Below are 18751 nucleotides of genomic sequence, written 5' to 3'. Positions count from 1 at the left end.
GTATGGCTCTCAGGGAAATGCATTTTAAAATATGTGGCTTTTATGGCTCTCCCAGCCAAAAAGGTTCCTGACCCCTGCCTTATGGGGTGTACACATGCACATTTTCTGTTACCAGCAGGGATTGGGACCAGAGATGGATGAAAATGATACCAGGCCCTAGGCAAGCTAGTAGGTTGTGCTCCTTTTGGTAACCTGAGATGGAAGAGGTGTTGAAGAGAGTGGCAGTTGGGCCCCCTGAAACCAGAAAAGGATTAAGAAGGCATTAGGCAGCTGTCTAGGATTGGTTTGCGGATGATCTGGCTCTGCATAACACCAACTAGGCCTAAGGAACCTGCCTTGGTTGTCTTGGGAATAGCCAAAGCTTGCCGAACGTTCTACACCATCAGAAAAAAAACTGTACCACGGTAAATCAGCAGTGAAAGTCTGTCTGAAAGTCTTTGACAGTGTCATCACCCCAATCTGACGCTACAGAAGTGAAATATGGGGCCCCATCACCTACCCAGATCAATCAAAATGGCAATCTAGCCCCTCAGAAATATTCCACCTGGGATTCTGCAAACATCTCCTTCAGATCCTTCGGAGTACCTTAAACAATGCCTGCCGAGCTGAGCTGGGTAGATTCCTACTACTGCTTGAGATACAGAAGAGAGTGTTGTCCTATTGGGCCCACCTATAGGGCAACAGGCCCGACTCACCCGACTACAAAGCCATGCTGCACAATGAAGACCAAGAAAAAGCCATGTGCCCTGAAAGAAGTGGTCAACTCTTTGCTCCCCCCAAACCCAGATCCACAGGTTCTATCAAGAGCCCTGATAAAGCACATCACAGCCAAGAGCAAAAAGGATTACCGGTATGTAGATAAATGGAGGAATTAAATAGAACAGTCATAAAAGCTAACCATATACCATTCCCTACAGAGAGGATACAAAATAGCCCCATACCTGGAAAATCTCCAAAACTCTTAAGAGAGGAAAATCCTGAGCGTCTACAGACTGAGTGCTCACAACCTCGAAATAGAGTCTGGGAGACACAGACAGACGTACAATCCCAGGGAGGAGAGACTGTGCCAACACTGTGAGCAGAAGACCCTCAAGGATGGGAATCACTTCTTGCTGCACTGCCCCAAATATACCGCAACCAGGGAAACATTCTTTAAAAAACTGATTGAACTGTTTCTAGACTTTTACGCATTAGAGGATGAGAGAAAACACAGCATTCTACTAGGAGAAGAGAAATCCACAGCGACAATCGCTGCACAATGTCACAGCATGCCACAGACTGAGAGGAGCATAAATGAACTGTAAACCCCTCCCCCCCCAAAAAAAATGTCCATGAACTGCTAACCCACTGCACCCCTATCCCACCCCATCCCATGTCCCTCATTCCCCTTGCTTTGGCAATGCCTGTATTGAAGCTTGGTCATGCCAATAAAGCAATGTTTGATTTGATTTGATTGGATTTAATATACAAAATATTGTAGAAGTTGCACAAACAACCTGCAGAAGACTCTTCCTTCAGTAGAATATTAGTTTAGCTGCATTTTAGAGACATTTGTTTTCGTGCTTTGAGAAGTGCCCATTGTTTGAGTGTGTGACGACCCTGCAGAGTTTTTGGCCAGACTCGTTGCGCTGTGCAAATATTTGGAGATGAATGATATCTCAGGGGATCGGCCATTATCTGGTGGTTATTTTGGACCCAGTAATGATGTTGCTGGAACACTTACTTTTCCATCTGGAATACTGTGGCCGTTGGCCAGACTATTTTCTACATTACACAAGGGTGGATATGTGAAACAGTCCAATCGTGTGAACATTGCAAGGCTACTTCATCAGCTTCTGGATTTAGGGATTACATGCCACTTCTGCTTTCTAAATTTATTTTACTAAGTAAAGATTATGACCAAGGCAATGAATAATCTTTATTACTAACATGTCAGACAGATCTTGGGATCAGCATCAATACAACACACCAATCTGCAAACTTCAAATGGAAATCCAGCTACACCACTAAATGCACAGTAAAATACATTATGTGAGCTCACACTGTGTCCAAACACTCTGTATATATCTTACTGTCATGCATAGGGTGAGCCATTTGGCCCTCTGCTGATTAACCCTTTAATCACTGTTGAGGTATTCATACATTTGGCTTGTAGAGGTCACTGTTCCACTTGTATACTGCATAAGATTATCTATACTGTTGTGAGTTGTTGGTTTCTATTCTGCCCTGGCTAGGAACATGGAGAGGAGACACTGTTTACTTAGAGGGTTGGTGAATCCTGTAAATAAACCTAGTTTCAATTATCCTGCCTCCGTGACTACTATGTATAGGCAGAAGATCAGCAGGATGCCAGGGAATGTGTATTGTTTAAAATTAAATACATATGTCAGCCTCCATATCCCTCTCACATCAAGTTCCTTTAACGATGACCTTCAGTCCTTTTAAGTACAATTGTTGTATATAAGTAGATACGTTCATTCAGTATATCTATACTCAGTATTCATAATGAGGGCTGTTTACATAGCACCTATTTTATTATTGTGTTTATTGTGTTTATACTATGATGAGATTTGGCATATGTAAGCGCTTTTAATTAGCTTCTCAAGATATCTGTGAATTTTACTGTTTGTTTATTCTCATTTTGATTTTACCAATGACCATAGCTTCTACAGACTACAGATTATAATGATGTGTTTAACCAGGGGTACCGCCAGCATACAGGCGAGGCACGCCCCCGCTTGGGGCCTCACACTGCGGGGCCTTTGCTCTGCTGCTGGCGGCGGGTGTGCAGGCACCAAGTGGAGTGGCAGGAGGCTGTGCGCAGCGCTGGGGGAGAGAAAAGTTTCCACACCTGTCTGGATCCTGCGCAGCTTCTATGTACTTCCTGTCCTCACGTCTGTTGCTATGGTATGACGTGATGACGTGACCGCATGTCATCACAGGGGGAGCTGTTACCGATGCGACGCGCATCGGGAGAGGCTGAAGATAGAAGCTGTGTGCAGGATGAAGGCAGGTAAGTGGAAACTTCTCGCACAGCCTCCATTCTAACCTATACTGGGGGGATATTCCTATCTAACCTATAATGGGGGCATATACCTATCTAGCCTATACTGGGGACATATACCTATCTAACCTATACTGGGGGCATATACCTATCCAATCTATACTGGGGGCATATACCTATCTAACCTATACTGGAGGCATATAACTATATTTTACGCCCTCGCCCTGGGTGCAGTCTAGCCTAGAAACTGCTAGTATTTGGCTCCACCCACATCATGTTTTGGCCATGCCCATATTTCGCCTTCTTTCATGGATGGGGGCCTAAAGTTATGGACTGCTTGGGGCCACCAAAACCATAGCTGCACCCCTGTGTTTAACTGTGGTCGGCTTTTGTTCACTCACCTTTTGTATGCTTATCTTTAGAAGTGTATCTTGCAAGATGTAATATGACACCCGTTTCTGTGACGTGTTACTTAGTATATTTATTTGTATACCTCCCTGATACTCCTTATTTTGCCAAGAGTTTCCAGCACCCAGTAACAGAGACCATTTTTGCGCATTCTGCTGCAGGATGCATAAATGGGTGTGCAGAGCACAGTGGCAGGTGAATATTAAAGTAAAAAAAAAAAATGAAAACACCGCGGTAGCATCTCCAGATTGCTGTGCCTGGGGACAGATGCCTCCCCTTGCCTCCTCCAGCTACGCCTCTGGGCAACTGGTATTTGAAAGGAAATAAATATGGCAGCCTCCATGTCCTTTTCACTTCAGGTGTCCTTTAAAGGGACCCTGAGCAGTAGCTAGAATCAAAAATTTCACTTACCTGGGGCGTCCTGGCTCCTGTCACCCCTGTGGTCCTCCTGGCTCCTGTCCGTGTCCCGCCGGCGGCTCCCGTTACCGGCGACACCCGGGCCGGATGTCGGGCGACTCTTCCTGGATCTTGACGCTCGTCATCATCACGCCGGCCGCTATGCATCGTGATGATGCATAGCGGCCGGAGGACATGACAGTTCTGCGCATGCGTGGTTTTCTAACTCTAAACCGCACATGCGCAGACCTGTCACGCCGGCCTGCGTGATGACGCATAGCGGCCTGGCGTGATGATGACAAGCATAAAGATCCAGGAAGAGTCGCCTGACACCCGGCCCGGGTGTTGCGGTTACGGGAGCCGCCGGCGGGACACAAACAGGAGCCAGGAGGACGCCGGGGGATCTCATGGCCTATGATGGGCTGGAGGAGGCCCCAGATAAGTGAAATCAAATTTCAACAGCAACTGGTCTGAGTGTATTAAGTGATAAAGATGCTAATCCTGCATTCAAAACTTTCAAAACTTTTTCTGCTGTTATGGTTTGTAGTTATCACATACTTTAGGAGCACTGGCTCTAGTGCCAAACAGTGCCAAAAAGTTGAATGCTGGGAGTTCTTTTGAATGCTGGGAGTTCTTTTTATCTAGAATATATTCCTCCTCTTCCATTTATTTCCCTGCCTAGCTGATCACTTGTGTTTACAAGCAAGGCTGAGGTGACTCAGTGATTGGATGTGTAAATAAAAAAAAAAAAAGACTCTGGGAGGAGGGCAGCTAATGAATACACAATGAGCAAGAGAAGGGGAACCAAGAGTCAGGGAGGATATGATGTCAGCATTAGCTTGGTAAGATGGCCACTGCCTAGAAGAGGATTTTCTGCTTTTCCTTTACAAAATTCATAGGAATCATTACGTGGATAGCACAATACATCGGTTATGTAAGTAGAAGTAGTATTTGTCTACTTCTCTATGTGTTTTTTATTTCTAGGTTAGCATGGGTTCGCTTGTTCTTTAAAGGAAACCTGAGGTAAAAAACTGATAATATAAACATTTGCATCCATCTTTCTACTCCTATACATTACTTTTTTTAATCCACCAGTTTTATTTTCTGTATATCAGCTAAAAAAAGTATGTTGTTTTGTCTTTTATGACTCATACAGACTTTCAGTGTCCCAGAAGTTAAAATATAAAAAGGAAAAGGAACACAGCCTAGTTATTTCTATGCCTGGCACAATACATGCATGTGTCTACCTCATCATGTCACATGTCACCTTAGGTATAGAATCTGTAATTTAAAAAAAAAACTGCCCTTGCGGGGTACTTACCTCAGGAGGGGGAAGCCTATGGATCTTATCGAGGCTTCCCCCCGTCATCCTGTGTAGCCCCAATCCAGTGCTGGCTTCCCCTGAAAATCAGGCGACAAGGTTGTCAGCGGATGCGCACAGGCACTGTAGCGCCTGCAGCATGTGGTGATATTTACCTTTAGGATCCAGCATAGGTGCAGTACCATATTTCCCTTCAGGCTCTGTTGGAAAAAGCCCTGCACCGTAAAGTGCACCTGATTGGGCTCAGCTATTTCTGCCAGAGCCCGAGGGGGAAGATGGTACAGCACCTGCGCTGGATCCTAAAGGTAAACAATGTCATCTGCTGTAGATTGAGGGAGCCATCGCTGGATTGGTGTTGCACAGTAGGAAGGGGAAGCCTCATTAGGATCCAGAGGCTTCCGCTTCCCAAGGTAAGTACCCTCGGCTCCAGGACAATTTTTTGATTACAGATTCTCTTTTTCTCTTTAATTATTATACTTGTCGTGCTTGACGATTTGGTGAAGATTGTATTCTGCTTAGTGATAGTTGGGTTACACTTGAAATATATCTTAAAATGTTAAGTTAAAGAGGAACTCCAGTGAAAATAATGTAATAAAAAAAGTGCTTCATTTTTACAATAATTATGTATAAATGATTTAGTCAGTGTTTGCCCATTGTAAATATTTTAAATCCCTGATTTATATTCTGACATTTATCACATAGTGACATTTTTACTGCTGGCAAGTGATGTAGCTGCTGCTTGCTGTTTTGGCAGTTGGAAACAGCTGTAAACAGCTATTTCCCACAATGCAACAGGGTTCACAGACAGGAAACTGCCAAGAGTACGTACTCAGAATTTCTTGGTGGGAGGGGTTTCACCACAATATCAGCCATACAGCGCCTCCTGATGGTCTGTTTGTGAAAAGGAATAGATTTCTTATGTAAAAGAGGGTATCAGCTACTGATTGGGATAAAGTTCAATTCTTGGTCGGGGTTTCTCTTTAAAGTTATTTTCCACTTATTATACAGAGTAATACACATAATTCCATGAACTTTTTGAAGCTCTTTGTAGCTGCTTTGCAGGTCACGTTGTGCAGCTGCAGGTTACTTCAGTTCAGAGTTTGCTTGGTTCAGCCTTCGCCTGCGGAGCCGCGTCCTATTGTGACTCTGGGCTTGAGATCTCCCAGCATGGGAAATGTGTAACTCAAAGGATCTGTGTTGTTTGGCAGCTTTCATTCAGCTTGGCCAGCTTAACTTCAACCTTATCAACAGGAGCTGCTCCTGTCCGGTGCTGGACAGAATGAAATACTCGGGAGAAAACTTAAAAACAGAGTGGAAAGAAAAGATCACCCTGTTCTATAGCCGCAATCTCGTAATAAAATAAATGAAATCTGCAAGCAAAATATTTTATGCTGGATATTTATAGGCGTTCCTGCTACATTCCACCCAGAACACGATATACCCTATGGATACACTAGAATGAACAAGTATTTCCTTATTCAATAGCACAATGATAAGCAGAAGCACAAAAGGAATATGCATTTTTTAGCACGAACCTTCTATTTTTAAAAGTTGTGTACAAAGAAAACAATTACATTACGTGGCTGGCTATTGGGTTACAGAACAGGCACTACATACCTCCCAACTTTTTGAGATAAGAAAGAGGACACTTAGGCCACACCCCTGACACACCCCTAATCATGTCCCTGGCACTCTCCTATTCACACATACCATAAAGATTTCATAAGAACATTTGTTGTTTTATAATTCAAACCACGCTGGTTCTTTCTGTCCTGGTTCATTTTCCTTCATATTAACATGAAAATTAGAAATATATCCATTGAAAGTATGGAAATAAAGTTTAGAGTCAAATAAACATATTTCTCAGTGGAAAAATACATATACAGTGGCTTGCAAAAGTATTCGGCCCCCTTGAAGTTTTCCACATTTTGTCACATTACTGTCACAAACATGAATCAATTTTATTGGAATTTCACGTGAAAGACCAATACAAAGTGGTGTACACGTGAGAAGTGGAACAAAATCATACATGATTCCAAACATTTTTTACAAATCAATAACTGCAAAGTGGGGTGTGCGTAATTATTCAGCCCCCTGAGTCAATACTTTGTAGAACCGCGTACATCAAAAAAGGGCGTCGGGAAAAAAGGGCGCATGGTGTAAACGATAAGCAGTATTATCGTTTATAAAAATATGTTGTAGAATTTCGTTTACAAATAGTGTTTTAAGAATTTATAAATCATTAAATAATGTGTATGAAATCGGCAATTCTTAAAACGTTAATCTTCCCTGTTTCTAAACTGAAACTTATAATTACGTTTGTTAAAAAAAACAGTATTATTTGTTTAAACATTTTAATTATATATTGTTATGAATAATCTTGATTTATCGTTTATTATTATAATAAAATGTGAAAATATTGTTTATAACAATGATATTAATATAAGTACATTCATAATAACTGTTGATTAGTATTATTAAAATTGTACTAAAACTATACCTAACCCTACTCTCACATAGAACCCTCTCTGTACCTATCCCTAACCCCTAGACCCCCTGGTGGTGCCTAAACCTAAGACCCCCCTGGTGGTGCCTAAACCTAAGACCCCCCTGGTGGTGCCTAAACCTAAGACCCCCCTGAGGGTACCTAAAACTAAGCACCCCAAAGCCCTCCCTGTACCTATCCCTAACCCCTAGACCCCCTGGTGGTGCCTAAACCTAAGACCCCCCTGTTGGTGCCTAAACCTAAGACCCCCCTGGGGGTGCCTAAACCTAAGACCCCCCTGGGGGTGCCTAAACCTAAGACCCCCCTGGTGGTGCCTAAAACTAACCACCCCAAAGCCCTCCCTGTACCTATCCCTAACCCCTAGACCCCCTGGTGGTGCCTAAACCTAAGACCCCCCTGGGGGTGCCTAAAGACCCCCTGGTGGTGCCTAAACCTAAGACCCCCTATGGATAATAATGTTTTACAAGCATTAATAAATAAAAAATTTTAATAAAAAAAAATTAAATAATTTTTTTAGGTGGATAATAATGTTTTAGAAATGTTTTACAAATAGTGATTGTAAAAAAATATATTGCAATTTACGTTACGTACTGATCGCTTCATTTTGTGAATAATAATGTTTTACAAACAGTAAGGGTTAAAATGTTAAAGGGAATGTCCAAGCAAAATAGAAAAATGAGTTTAACTTACATGGGGCTTCTACCAGCCCCATGCAGCCATCCTGTGCCCTCATAGTCACTCACTGCTGCTCCAGTCCCCCGCTGGCAGCATGCCGACCTTAGAGGTCGGCTGGCCACATTGCGTACATTTTTACGCATTCCCGCTAGTGCAGGAACATTAACACACACATTTTTACGCATTAATGGTTTAATGCGTAAAAATGTACGCATTGAACCACTAACGCGTAAAAATGTATGTGTTAATGTTCCTGCACTAGTTGGAATGCGTAAAAATGTACGCAATGTGTCCCGCCGACCTCCGAGGTCGGCAAGCTGCCAGCGGGGGACTGGAGCAGCAGTGAGTGACTACGAGGGCACAGGATGGCTGCATGGGGCTGGTACAAGCCCCAGGTAAGTGAAACTCATTTTTTTATTTTGCTTGGACCTTCCCTTTAAATAATGTTTTAATTAAATAGGATAAATATGTTTAGTATTTTTATAAATGTTATTCGTCACAGGCTCATTTTGTAAACGTAAATCATCACAAGCACAGTTATAAAACATTAAAAATCTCCAGGCGCCGTTTGTAAAACGTTAATAATCTCCGGCGCCCTTTTTTCCCTGTTCGGCGCCCATTAAACGATATTTATAATGGGAGTGAATGGGGCGCCCTTTTTGTCCACTTGTTTCATGCGCCCAAATCTGCTGCTTCCGTAGAACCACCTTTTGCTGCAATTACAGGTGCCAGTCTTTTAGGGTATGTCTCTACCAGCTTTGCACATCCAGAGACTGAAATCCTTGCCCAATCTTCTTTGGAAAACAGCTCCAGCACAGTCAGATTAGATGGACAGCGTTTGTGAACAGCAGTTTTCAGATCTTGCCACAGATTCTCGATTAGATTTAGATCTGGACTTTGACTGGGCCATTCTAACACATGGATATGTTTTGTTGTAAACCATTCCATTGTTGCCCTGGCTTTATTAGGGTCGTTGTCCTGCTGGAAGGTGAATCTCCGCCCCAGTCTCAAGTCTTTTGCAGACTCCAAGAGGTTTTCTTTCAAGATTTGGCTCCATCCATTTTCCCATCAACTCTCACCAGCTTACCTGTCCCATTATGGATGGATGGATCCCCCTCCCCCCTCCCTCATGGCTGCAAGCGCAGGGAAAGGGGGGCCAACATGTATCTAACTTCTCCCTCTCATCGTTGGCCCCCTTCCTGCAGGCTGAGCAGTACGCACACCTCCGCCGTTTCCACCCGACCCCCTGGCAGCGTTCTGGACTGCAGCGCCCAAGCGGGGAGGATTATAAGCAGCCCACACACACCCACCTCTCCTAGGTTCCAGGCCCCAAAGGTTCCGTCTGTCTGCCCTGCAACACCGCCGCTCTGCTTTAAGTTCAAAGAGGCGGTGTTGCAGGGCAGACAGACGGAACCTCCATCTGAAAATGCAGATGGCTCCCGTTTGCGCAGTAGAGTGGATCCGTTTCGGCTCAGCTATGTCCGCCAGAGCCAAAGGGAAAGCCGCTAGTGCACCTGTGTGCATCGCAGACAAGCCCTTGTTGCTGGGGGCACCAGTGCTGGAAGGGGGCTGAAGGGAGAACGAGGGAAGCCTCATTAGGACCCAGAGGCTTACCCCTCCTGAGGTAAGTACCCCTAGGGGCACATTTTTCCCCCCAGGACCACTTTAATTAGTTAATTGAAAAGAGCTGTTACTTTCCAGAAGAACCCTTGTAATTACAAAAACCAGTGCAACATTTTATTCATAGACTGGTGTTGCAACACTTGTCCAGTATAGTATAGAACCTAGGTTCTCAACGTGTGGTACGCGTTGGTTCTAGTGGGCGCTTGGGCTTGATATACTTGACCAAGAATAACAAATTTAGAGCGTTAGAAAATGATAAAACCTATTTAAACAACACCAAATCAGTATTTTAACTACTAAAAGCAATAGTAAATGCTTGGAAATTGTTTAGAGCCAATTGTCATGTACTACAATTATATATTAAATATATATTTGTCTAGGGGGTACTTGTGGTAATGTTTACTATGCTAGAGGGTACTTTGTGAGTACAGGGTTTTAAAAGGGGTACATACCAATAAAATGTTGAGAAACACTGGTATAGAACATTAAACGTATAGAATTGTGTACAAAAACAGGCTCAGTGACCCTATATGTTCAGTACAGTAGCAGTCTCTTGGCATTTTTCCTCTTTAATCTCTTGCTGTAGGAAACATCCTGCCGCTCTCCATGTGTAAAAATAAGACTAAAAACATCTGGTCCTTTCCTCTTTGACTCAAGTGCCTTTTCCTTATCCATAAATTAGGAACAATGTGACATTTGAGGAAGAAATTGCTTTGCTCCCTTGTGCCTCCAAACTACAATCACTGTATTATTCTCAGCCTTTGCCAGGAAATGTTAAGAGGAAGAAAGTGACAGGCAAACTTATACATGTTCAATGTTAACAAACAGAACACTTCATAGCTTCTTCTTATTCTCTTATACTGTGTGTATGACATGCCGATAACCACCACAGGCTCAGGGATGGAAGACACGCAAGGCTCCATAAATTTTGTCTGTACTGAAGCGGACAGTAACAAAATTCTGTACTGTGGCAGCTTATCGGTGGTGTAACTAAGATGCAGTGAGCTCCAATGCGGGTTCTATAGTGGACTTCCTCAAACAATCAATTTTTATTTTATTTTTTTTGGGGGGTAATAAAGGTATTTCTAGCCAATGGTTGACAAGCCATTATGTTCCTCTTCTATAGCAGTGTCTTTCACTTTGCAACTCTTCCATGGTTACTATTTCTGGCCAAAACCTTTACTTTGGCCCGTCATTAATGTCATTAACCTTCATTGAGCAGGGAAAGGCATGCAGTTTATTAAGTTTGTCTATATTTTTCTGTGTCTTCTATGTGCTCTACATTTTCCAGGATGACCACACCATTCTGCCAAATTTCCCCTATTTGTAGACCATGGCTCTGGTGGTGATGGATGGGCTAGAAATCCAATTTCTTGCTTTGGAACCCTTTCCAAATGTATAGATTTTACTAACTTTCTTTCTCAGTTCTGCTGGGATTTCATTTGATTAAGGCGCGTTGTGCTTATTTCTGAGAACTATTAGGTAACTTCATATTGCCTAAAATGTAATCGATTTAAATTAGATTTAGATTTGATAGGGTTGGTAGCAAGCAGAACCGTAACAGGGGGGCTAAGGGGCCGGCTCATCCTCCAGTCTCTACAATCCCTGTAAACTGAACTATGACATATCTCCTTTATAACTATCAAAATCTCCTTTATGAACTATGCTGCAATAAAAATATCGAACTTTTATCCTAGAGACGGTGCAGCTGGATCCTTTTTACAAATTGTTACCAGGGCTGGATTTGTACGCTTTACCGCCCAAGGCCACTGTCACCAGCTTCCCCACTTTGGTATAGGTAGCGAGATGACTTCTCCCCCTTTCCCTCCAGTATAGGCAGCCAGATGACCCCTCCCCTCCTTCCCTTTAGTATAGGTAGTGTAAAACCTTGCTGCATATGGTGGTGGAACGCCGAGACCCATGCTGAGGCGCAAGCCTCTGGGTCTCAGCGAAGCTCTGATGTCAGTGGAGCACATGGCACTCATTCCTTATTGGCCAAACGGCGGACGCGTCCTCAGTACACGCTCCGCCGCTGTAAACAATAGCAGCATGTGTACCGGTGTGTCAGCTGGCTTGCTGACATGCCGCAGACTGATTGACAAGACAAATAACATTTATATTGCGCTTTCTCCTTGCGGACTCAAAGCGCCAGAGCAGAGCAGCAGCCACTAGGGCGCGCTCTATTGGCAGTAGCAGAGTAAGGGAGACTTGCCAAAGGTCTCCTACTGAATTGGTGGTTTTGGATTCCGTTATTTTTGATTGGTTAGTGTTAATATAAAAGAAAGGTGAGCACCCTCAGTCTTCGCCCGTGATAGCCTATGCTGGGCTTGTAGCTGAGATTGCGCTCACACCAAGTGCCTTGACTTGCTGCAGATTCTGTCTGTCTCTTGACCAAGCTTCTTGCCGATCTGAAACCGTGTTGCCGACCCGGATTGTATCTTCTGATCTTCTGGATTCCCTGTTGCCAACCCTCGGATTGTTAAAGGTCCTTGCATGAACGCTGCCTGCCTGTTTGACCATGCATCTGTATTGTGATTATACTTTCGTCTGGATTGCTTCAGCCCATAGGCCTCAGGTGACTATTCAAGTATACTGTGTCTGCCTTACCTTGCTGAATTTGGTGATTGCTATATGCCAGGTTGTATGCTACATCTACCTACAGGGTTGTGTAGTTTTGTTGTTAGGCAGGAGTGTACGCAGGTGTTAGGGCTGGGTTATAGGTCAGTCATATGAGCATAGAGTCTGACCAGACAAGCCTAACAGGTAGTCTGATGACCCCCCCAGTATAGGTAGATAGATGACCCTTCTCCCTTTCCCTCCAGTATAGGTAGCCAGATCACTCCCTTAATCCCTCCTTTTCCCATCCCCTTCAGTATAGGTAGCCAGCTTGACTTCACACTGCAGCAGCCATCAGTGTGACTCATTTATCCACTCCTCTCCAGTGCAGAAGCTTCCTCTTCCCTTCTCCAATGCTGCCCAAGTCCATAGCCGCCCGCCACAATGCAAACATGCACAGAGAACAAGGTGGCTGCTGTACAGGCAGCTAGCAGCAGAATACCATGGTCAGACGCTCACCTGATATCCCTGCATTGCAGCATTTGTAAGCTTGCAAATGCTGCACCAGTTTAGCCTGCTGCTTTGGCGCCCTCGCTCCTGATGTGCCCTAGGCCTTGGCCTAAATCCGGCTCTGATTGTTACATGTATGGCCTGCTGGTGTCCTGCTCCAGGCTGTATAGGAGTGGAGTAGTTGTAGTGCCAGGTTCCTGTTTGATGTGACTTTTTCATACATAATTATAATAGTTGTGTAAGAGATTTGGAATGATAACGTGAGGAATGTCATGGTGCACTGATCACAGAGTGCAATAACTAAACTTTATTTGGAGAATGGTGATCACTGCTTTTCATGTGAACATGGCTGGCTGATCGCCAAGGATCGTCACGCTTTGCGCTTTCAGTAAATCAGGTCCTAAACACATTTGTCATCCAGGGACAGCTGTGTTTTAAAATGTTTCCCTGTCCAGATAACATCCTTTAAAGGGTGTTGCTCTGTTTTTATCAGAATCTTCATGTTGGCTACACAAACTTGAGTTACTCTGATCAGGAGACTATGTTGTCCTTACGATCAAACCTTGACAGAGAGCCAAAGTCTGAACCCAGATCACGTCTCCACACCTTCCAACTCGAAGTGTGAGACTTTCTGAAGGTCAGACCCACAGAGACATATTCTTTGAATAAGGGATGTATTTGCAAAGCAAGACCTCACAGACAGTTCTTTATTAAAGCAAATATGGGACTTTAAAAAGAAAGAAAGTCACATACCTCAGTAGAGGAAAGCCTCCAGAAGCTTCCCACGTCCTCCTCAAGACCACTCTGGAAGTTTGCAGGCACGCCCTGGTCCATGATCAATGGCAGCTGCATCGTGCAGACGCAGAGTGCCTCGGGCCTGTAGCAAAGAGCCACTCAGTGGAAAAAGCCACAGTGGTAAACTCGGCCATGGCAGTTGTTATCGTCCGAGGTCAGACCAGTATGGGTACAGCGGCCACGCCACTAAATATCGGGTCTTTAGCAACACCCAACATTATTGTTCTCTGCCAGAAGCCTTTCCGCCACATGTGCTCATCATCCCTCTGCACTCCCCCCACAGCAACAAACGCATTGTGTAAAGCCTTGTGTGTGCCTTCGGTATCCGATCCCTTAGGTGACAGAGATCAAGCAGATCAGTGCTAGGTGAGTATATAACTGTAGGTGTAAATATGCATTCAAATGACATCAGAACCAGTCTAGGGGTCGGTCCACACTTGTCAGGTTACAGATCGGGATGCGTTCAGTTTTTCTAAAACTCATTTTTCAAAATGTTGTGCTTTTTGCAGCATACATTTGCAATTCGTTTAAACATATGTCAAAAACGCCTCCTTCCTTCCTGTGTGTTTCCATTGGCTAAAGAGGTCCGCAAAGATGACGCTAAGGGGAGGAGCAGGTGGTAGGCAATCTGATTTGGCATCCGTTTTGTGTAGAAAAGTTCTCTGTGTAGAGGAAGATCCGTTTTTGTGTTTATGCAATTTTGAGTATAATCTTACTTTAAATTGAAGGTAAAAGGCACTCGTTGCCCAGCAGACAGGAGGCTGAACTGCCCATCAAGCACACCGCTGAGTCTCTTGTGTAAAAGAGGCCTAAATCAGGCCCTGATACTCCTATAAAGCCAGTACACACTAGGGAACAGGTGATTGACAATGGTTTACATGTAGCAAATCAACCCTACTGTAATGTAAATATATTTATGTATGCATCTGATCAGGACATGGCTTCTGTTCTGAGGTTACTAAGCCCTGAGCATAGCAGGGATAGGAAAAACAAGCAACTTAATATAAAAAAAAAAAAAAAAAAAAAAAAAAAAAAAAAAAAAGCAATGAAATATAATCCAGCTCATAAAAAGCAGGTTTACTAAATCCCCTGAAGAGAAATAGCTCAGGGCAGGCAGTCAGAATCCCTGATCTCATTATTTCCCCCACTTTTACACCATTTATCCTTGCACTAGTTTTGACAACTCTTCTCCATGGCTTAGTGGTGTTTTATGTTTCTTTATGCTGTTTTCACTTCCTTTTGTGTGAAGAAATGCAGTTATTGCTATCGGCACCAATCTGAAGAATGTCTCTTTAAAACACCAAGTGGCCAATAAAACAGGATTAGCACAAGTAAGATGTTTAAAGGGCAACTGAAATGAGAGGGATATGGAGACTGCCATATTTATTTACTTTTAAGCAATACCAGTTGCCTGGCTGTCTTGCTGATCCTCTGCCTCTAATACTTTTAGCCATAGCCCCTGAACAAGCATGCAGCAGATCAGGTGTTTGACATTGTCAGATCTGACAAGATTAGCTGCATGCTTGTTTCTGGTGTGATCCAGACACTATTGTAGCCAAATCGACCAGCAGGACAGCCAGGCAACTGGTATTGTTTAAAAGGAGATAAATATGACAGCCACCATATAACTCTCACTTCAGTTACCCTGTAAGTTCATGCATGCCAATTCCAGAGGATTTTTTTTTGGGGGGGAGGGGGGGGGGAGCACAAGCTAACTGTATGTTTTTAGAAATGGGGAGGAGGATAGAAAAAAGTAAAAAAACTTGGACAAAGGCACCAGTCATAGAGTAAAATACACTAAAAACAGTTTATAATAGAAGATAGTGGTGGACTTACCTCCCCAAAGAAGCCTTGATTTTGTCAAATTTCAGACAAAAATTGTATGACCTGCTTCATCAGGCAAAATAGGGAGTAACTGGAACGAGTGTAGTTCAAACCAAGCGCCTCTGGTTTAAAGGACCAGAGACTTCCCTCTTCTTAGGTTAGTATTTGCTTTTTGACCCACGGTTCACTTTGAGTACACTTTAACACCCGCTTGGTTTTAATTTTCACATGTGTTTGTGATGCAGTGATTTAGTTTTCAGACAATGGAATGGTGTGCCTTTGGAACTCATTATTCTCTTTAGTACATATGCTTTTTAACAAAATCAACTGGTTATGCTAGTAACCACCAAAAAGTAATATTCCAAACACATAAGGGAGGTGGGGTATATGCCCTATGGTTGGATATTGCTCACTAAGCTAAGTTTATGTAGCTTGGAATTGGACCAAAGAAAATCATCAGCAACCACTGACACAAGTCCAGTCCCAAGTTGCATACATTTACACAAAATTAAATAAAACATTTGCATCAGTCATCATCCCATGACCATCTGTAGACCACGCCCAGCCTGAAGGGGAAGGAAGATTTAATTGTTCAGTCCCCCGCTTGAGTAATTTCAGCCTGACCAGACAATATAAAGTATATCCCAGTTTCTGCTTTCTGTACATTGTGGCATGTAAAGGTAAATATAGCACTAGTGGGTAGAGTGCCATGAAGTCAAACATACATCACTCCAGGGATCTATTGACCTGATGGAGTCATCCAGCCTAAAACTAAGGAGAGGAAAAAATGGACTTATCTGAAAATCTTATTTATTTAATATCAAAGCGTAGTCATGAAAGATCAAATGTTTAATGTGCAAGAGATGCCCGAGACAGTGCAGTGGAGATAGATTAGATACAGGAGGCATGTTCCGTGCTTCATGACATGCCTCTGTGTCCCCTATTCGCTGCACCATCTCCTGAAATTGCTGACATGCAGCTTGTCTGCAATCTAAGAGGGGAAGGGGTGTCCCTTGCAGGAGAAGCACTCCTGCAAAATGCCCACTCTAGCATTAGGAAACGCCCCTTCCCTAGCTCTGATTGGGCAGCTCTGCCACTCCACCACCTCTCTGAGACACACAGAGCCAGAGCTGCAGCGCTGTGACCCCAGGGGTCGTGGCTGTGTTTGTTTTTTTCATCTCAAAAATTGTTGATTGTAGGACGCAGAAGAGACGGTGGCAATTGACACTACCTGATCAGGCTACCTGACAGAGCCATACACCTGAAACAAACATGTTGCTAATTTTGTGAGATGTGTGTCAGAAACATATGATCAGCATGCTGGTTCAGAGTCTATGGCTAGAAGTATTAGAGGCAGAAGATCACCGGGACAGCCAGGCAACTGGTATTGTTTAAAAGGAAATAAATATGGCAGCCACCCTATCTCTCTTAGTTCAGGTTCCCTTTAAGTCTGGCTTTATTTCATTTAGAATAGACTGTATGGCTCTCCATTTGCTAGGTACGTTTATAGCATACGAAGTATACATTGGTTATATATTTACAGTCAGGCTTTAGTCAGAAACACCTGATCTGCTGTATGCTTGTTCCGGGTACCGTATATACGCGCATATAAGCCGACCCGCATATAAGCCGACCCCCCAACTTTTACCCCTAAAACTGGGAAAAATGACTGACCCGAATATAAGTCGAGGGTACAAAATGCAGTGGCCTTATAGCATAGAACAAAGTCAAACATTAATAGAATGCATTATGATGACAGTAATAAATTAACCTAATGCTCCATAAACAAATAAACAGCAGCTCAAACTTGTACCTAGGAGCACAACTTAATATATGAATAATGCATTTGTAAACCTTCCCTATAAAGTGCAATGTGTTTAGCAGCATACATGTTGATGCGTAAGATGAGAGGCCAATCTCAAACAACACATAAGAGGCAGTGATAGAAAATAAGGTTAAAATGCCAGACCAGAAAAAAACTCAGTGGTGAAGTTATAGTATAGTTAAGTGCAGTCATACCTTTAATGTGCCCTCTGTGTGCCACCTGAGTCCATAAGAACAGAGCCCAAGTGGAAGTAAGAAGGCAGCGTGAGCTTCCAAAGGAGAGAGGGGGGGAAGCGCGACTCCATCACCATGGTGACTCACTGCTAAGGAGCGGCTTTTTCCCCGCCGGTATATGCAGAGGGAGCGTCTGAAGGAGAGGGGGGGGGGGGGGGGGGGAAGCGCGACTCCATCACTATGGTGACTTGCAGCTAACGAGCGGCTTCTTCACCGCCAGTATATGCAGAGCGAAGGTGCGCGTGTATCACTTGCCGGTCTACTACCTACTTCCTGTCTATGACACAGTCCAGTGCACCACTAGAGAACATTACAAGGAGCCTGCAACTGGCCAACAGAGACATCAATACGCAGACCGGCAAGTGATATGCGCACACCCTCGCTCTTCATAGTCCAACGGGGAAAAAGCCACTCGTCAGCAGCGAGTCACCCTGGTGACGGAGTTGCGGGTTGCGAGTAATACAGTTACCTTAATAATGACTCCCATACAAGCCGAGACCCCCACTTTTGGGCCACTTTTTTGGGGTCAAAAATTCGTCTTGTATGCGAGTATATACGGTATATAGCAAAAGTACAAAAGGCGGATGATCAACAGGACAGCCAGGTAATTAGCAATGTTTGAAAATAAATAAATATGGCAGCCTCTAAATCCCTCTGACTTCAGGGGCTTGATTCACTAAGACAAATAGCATGCCTTATCGGAGCTAAGATGCCTTACCAGAGTTAACACGCCTTATCAGAGTAGCATTGCGAGCGCTACAAAACGTATGCCTGCTAATTGGCAATGACGAGATCCTGCCCTGAGCCCCTGCGGGTCCAATCTCTTTAAAGTACATTATCCCCACACTTTGATTGGCCTAACAGGCTGCCTGTAAAGTTTCCTGTCAAGTGACAGGCAGCCTATTGGGCCAATCAAAGTGCGGGGATAATGTATTTTAAAGTGATTAGACCCCCAGAGGCTCAGGGCAGGACAAGTGGAGCTCTCGTCATTGCCAATTAACAGGCATAAGGTAGTAGAGCTGTACTCTGATAAGGTGTGTTCACTCTGATAAGGCATGCTATTTGTTTTAGTCCA

Source organism: Hyperolius riggenbachi, chromosome 5 (genome assembly GCF_040937935.1).
Source record: "Hyperolius riggenbachi isolate aHypRig1 chromosome 5, aHypRig1.pri, whole genome shotgun sequence".
Classification (NCBI taxonomy): domain Eukaryota; kingdom Metazoa; phylum Chordata; class Amphibia; order Anura; family Hyperoliidae; genus Hyperolius; species Hyperolius riggenbachi.
Note: the sequence above shows the minus strand (reverse complement) of the source record.